The sequence below is a fragment of the Uloborus diversus genome, chromosome 9 (genome assembly GCF_026930045.1).
Source record: "Uloborus diversus isolate 005 chromosome 9, Udiv.v.3.1, whole genome shotgun sequence".
Taxonomy (NCBI): domain Eukaryota; kingdom Metazoa; phylum Arthropoda; class Arachnida; order Araneae; family Uloboridae; genus Uloborus; species Uloborus diversus.
In genome coordinates this window covers 155,917,434-155,922,871 of record NC_072739.1, presented here as the reverse complement: position 1 = coordinate 155,922,871, position 5,438 = coordinate 155,917,434, and positions in this window count along the sequence as shown.

The window sequence follows — 5,438 nt, the reverse complement described above, 5'->3', positions numbered from 1 at the left end:
TGCATTTGCCAAAATTAAAAATGCATTTGCCATTTAAAAATATTAGTTTTTACCCTAATTAAGACTCTGCCTTTTTTAGTGGAACTGATCAGCAATTGATAGACTTCTTTAGTGTTCAATTTCATATTTGAAGACAAAAATCATTGAAATATGAGGATGGAATTTAAAAAATTTAGTATCAAATCTAGCACTTTTAGTAAGACTTAGAAGACCTCATATCACACAACTTAAGAGCTTATCAACTAAATTTTAACATAAAAATCAAACATTTTTTAACTTTTTAAAATTAGTGGAGAGCTATAAAAAATGAAACAATACAAGATTAGGCACTAGATCCAAGTGTTTTTGAAATACAGTTGAATACATTTATAATCCCTACCTATAAAGCAACATTCTCTATAAAATGCACAACTTTTCAGAAATAAACCATAAGTTTTTCAGTTAAAAAAAAAAAATTATTTTGACTTTAAACAAAACATTTTACTGGCAAATTAAAGTTTTGAACACTTTTTAATCTTCCATCTTAATTCTACGGCTTTGAATTGTAATTAGTATTTACAGTAAAAAGTGCCACCTTGTTCTTGAAAATGCAGCAGCTGTTATGTAAACCATAATGCTAGGAAAAATAGTGTGATGCTCTTTCTTTTGTTTAAGAAAGATACTTATTTATGAATGATAATATACATATCGTCTCCTCAGAGCAACTGTAAGACATCTAATCCCAGGAATAACTCTTAAGATATCCTACTGTTGCTCTGAGGCGTTGGTATATTAAATTGCATAAGTTTGTGCTTTAATATTCATTGTACTAAAAACTTATTTTAAAATGTAAATATATTGATATATTCTGAATATTCTTTTCATATTTGTAAAATGATCTCCACACGTCCAAAACCTACATAACGCAAAACCTCTGGTCCCTAGGTGTGTGTTTTAACTGTCTTCTACAGCAGTGCTTCTCAACCTTTTCACCACTGAGGACCACTTGTACCTTTCAGAATTCTTGGCGGACCACATTGATATTATTAATATTAAAAACAAAAAGAAAAGACATAGCGCCAAGTTAACACGTTAATGACTCCCTTGGTCTTGCTTCTCACTTGAAAGTTTCTCAATATTTGGCACAAATTACACATTGAGGCAACTGGACACCAAATTCTTCAATGAATGTAAATCCAAATGCTATGTAGTCGGGACTGTACTTACGGTTAGCAGCCTTTCTTTTAGGACCACTTTCAGTTAATATTGTGCTATCCCTGGCAGTATTACTGGTAGAACATCCTGCTTTAATGTTCTCACTATCCGTCTTCTTAAAAAAAAAAACGAAAGTTTCATCTGTTTGCTCATTTTAGTAAACTACACTCACCAAGCAAAAAACACGCACGCTCGTCACTTGACAGTTGAGTCAACACTGAGCAGTGGCTCGATCAAAGGCACCAGGTTCAGGCTCGTTTGGTCATTTGGTCAACACAATGCTGCAAACGTTTTGAGTCAAAAAAATTCGGTAGACGCATTAATTTACGTCTCAAGAGCCAAGTTTTAAATTAATTTTTTTATGACTGTTCACTTCGCGGACCACATGAAAACAGTCCGCAGACCACAGGTTGAGAATCATTGTTTACAGTAATCCAAAAATAATTAGTTTTTGCTTTGCCTGCCAGATTTTATATGCATCAAACAACTATCAGTGTGACAACATTTGTAAAAAAAAAAAGACTGTAAAAAAAGTAATCATTCGATTTTACTAAAACTTTAAATAAGATGATTGAAAAGCTGGAAGAAAAGAATGTGGGTTCTTCTTGTTGAAACCGTAAAACTTGATAGTGAATGCATCTTCTTAATTAAGGGATAAAAGTTTCACATTAAGTTCATTGCAAAACTCCCTAAGCTACAAGAAATAGGGCCATTCCACGGGAAACGGTAATTTGTCCCGCACGTGACGCTTCATATATTTCATAAAAAATAATAATTTAAAAGGATGATGAACAAAATTTTGTTGCATATGTAATCACAAACCCATGTGTGACTTTTTAGGCAAAAACTTTCTTCAAAAATTTCTTTTTTATGAACTATAGGAACCGTCACGTGCGGGACAAAATGACCATTTTCAATGAAATGGGCATATACATATTATTTTTCAATGGTCTAAATAATTATTTCTAAACTAATGAGATATGTTTCCTTTATGTTGGAACCATAGCTTTAAAAATCTACAATTTGTTTCTTCATTTCTGTATTAATAGAGCAAAAATATTAGCTTATTCATAAGCAAGTTACAAGAGGTTGACTTTGGATGTCCCGCATATGACGCATGCGAATAAATTTTATTTTAAATAACAAAATTGTTTAATAAAAATATTATTGTGTCAGGAATATTTTTATATCGAATGTAAAGATTAAAAAAATTGCTTACCTCTGTTTCATTAAAATATTAAGAGATTTGACGAAATGTTAATGAAATTTAAGGGTATTTTTGTCCCGCACGTGACGGTGGAATAGCCCAATACCTTTGGGTTAGAAATTTAAAGCAAGATCAATTACTTGAAATTTGTACTTCTACAGGTTGTTGATTTTACTTTGTCTGCATTGTAGTTGCCAAATCACCATTGTTAACCTGGCATTAGAAAGGAAAGCACATAGCAATTTACAAATGAACATTTACAGGGGTTGTTGCATATTTTTGTTTTTCAGTCAGCATTTGATATTAAAAAAAAAAAAAAAAGTATCTAGGGAAATGGTGCTTTTGTTTTCCGATTAGCTTATTGAGCTTTAAAGGTATGAAAGGTCCAATTTTACGAAAAAAATTTATTGAAAGGGCAGAGAAACGTTTGGAGTTTTGTGCGGAAACTTTTAGAATTTTGTAAAAAGGCTATTTTTTCAGTTTTTTGATAATTTTGAGAAGGGATGTAATTTGTGTCTGTTCTGACCCTTGATTTACTACTCACCAATACAGTATTGAACAGCACAGCGGCAAATTTCATGTTAGTGAGAGAAAATAAAGGTAACGACAATGATGCATTGCCATATTTCTCAGACAAATTTAACTGTCTCACCTATTATTTTTCCTGGAATAGTTTTTTAACAGTAACAAAACAGTTAAATGCAAATGCAACATTGTAGTAGTCATAGTTCTTTGAGCTATGGATGTGTTATTTTAAGCAAAAAATCAAATGTCATAAGCTGCCATGAGAGCCCAAACTTTAATTTTGGGCGGGAGGGAATTTTTAATTTGCCGAATGATAAAAGATGAACATGCATAGCATACATTGATATCTGCATTTAAGGGGTCACTGTACCTTTCAAAAATTTTTTTTTAAATTTAATAAATTCTGTTTTTTGTTGAAACCATAACATGCTTACTTATTTTGTAATCAGTAATTCATCTTAAAAAAAAATTTTGCCTATTTTTTTTTAATTCAAAAATTTTTGTACATTTTCAATTTTTTTAAATCTCTAAGACCTTTTTGTTTTTAAACTAATATCAAAAAAAGCTTTTTGCTAAACGATCACAATCATCATCTCTAAAAATCTGTGCATTCATTTGCTTTTGTGTTTATTAGAAAATTTTCTGTGATTAATTATGTAAAAAATCATAATTTTTTTCAAATAAATTTGGTTTTTAAAGATATAACATGCTCCAAACATTTGAGTAATTTATAAAATGCTTATCCAATGCACCGTTTTGTTTAATATATTATCCTTATAGCAAAAAGTATTACTTTGAATCTGTATCTTAAATAGAAAAAAAATCCTTAGGGATTCTTATGACATGAAAACATAAAGAAACGATCATCGAGAAAAAGCAATTCGAAGTTTTTCTTTTGCATAAGAACACATAGCAAGCATGACCTAAAACCACTCATATCTTTTTAAATATTTGAACTAAAGCAATTAAACTTTTTCCCTGTGTTTAGTCTAGTGTTTAGATTTGAAATAAGCAATAAAAAATGTTTTGATTGTTTGATCATTTAGGTACTGTAACCCCTTAAGGAGAAGATATTAAGTGTCATTATGAAAAAGAATTAAAAAATTGTAATTTTTCAATGCTGTCTCCAAAGTTGCCAAACCCTTAGACAAAATTTGCCGAATAAGGATATTTCTTTGTAGGTCACAGTGACCTTCCACGAGGCACTTTTGTAAGCTGCAATCCTTTTCCTTTCCTATAGGTTAAGTACTAAGCATTGCAGATACATTTGATTTTTATTCACCATGATTCAGACACTTTGAAAAAATATTGCAATTTTAAATTCCATTTGTACATCAATGTTATGCGTTAGAATTATTGAAGGAAATGCAATCTCAGTTTACATGTATTTCATGTAATAAGTGTACCTAAATTTGACATTAAAGGTTAATTATGAATTCCACCACTAAAGTTTACGTTTTGCGAAGGATCTGAGCTTCAAAAATGAGATTTTGAATTATAGTATAAAATGAGCTACTGTAATGAGTATGTATGATTATTGTTCAAATTAATCTGCTTGATATTTAGCAGATGAGTTTTCCCTATGTAACTGTTACATTAGTTTTAACGGAAGAAATTACTAGTGTAACAAGAACATAAGCTATACTGATTTCTAAATTGACTATTTTTTTTTTCAAAAATGCATGATTAGTTAACCATTGAATATTACCTATTTTTTTCCCTTGGCTTTAGTCCCATAATTCTCAGTTTAGCTTTTCAGACACTTCTCACCAAACTCTTCTCCTTAAAAGTTTTGTATTTAAGCACAAGTTTAAAAAAAATTACCTGATTCCATGAAACACCATTCCAGTTAATTTCAAATGCCTAATGTATGGTAATTTTTTTTAAACTATGTATAAGTTTGCAATTGCAATACTTAGAGTTATTTTTACAGCTTTATCTTATTGTCCCCCCCCCCCAATTTATTTTATTGAAATGCATGAAATATTTCATCCACTTTGATTTTACTTTTAACTTGGTCTTTTCTCACTCTTATAAAGCTTCTAATGTGGATTTTCAAAAACATTCCTTTCATTTCAGCAATGCATTATTGAATATTTAACAGGGTTCGTACGCTCCTTCAAACCTCCTCCAATACTCCTTCATTTAGGAAATTTTTTTGAAGGGCCCTTCAAACTCCTTCATTTTGGTTTGAACTCCTTCAAAACTTCTTCTTTTTTAGTTCAAGACTGTATAATCTTTCTCTATGACAGTTACTTTAAATAATTTGATCGACAACTTAACTTTGTCACAAGGGCGATTTTAACGTAGTAATTTTGTATATATTTTTTTTTCATGAAGTCATAAAAGTTGAATGTGAAAATATTATTAGATGACAAAGGCATTTCATAAGTGTAGTAAATCATGCTTAAATGGTGCTTGGCTATTTTTTCAAGTTTTATGATTATTGTTTTTCCCTTCACCACACTCTCAGCAGCAAAAGTCAGGTTTTCTAATTATTATTTAAATATTT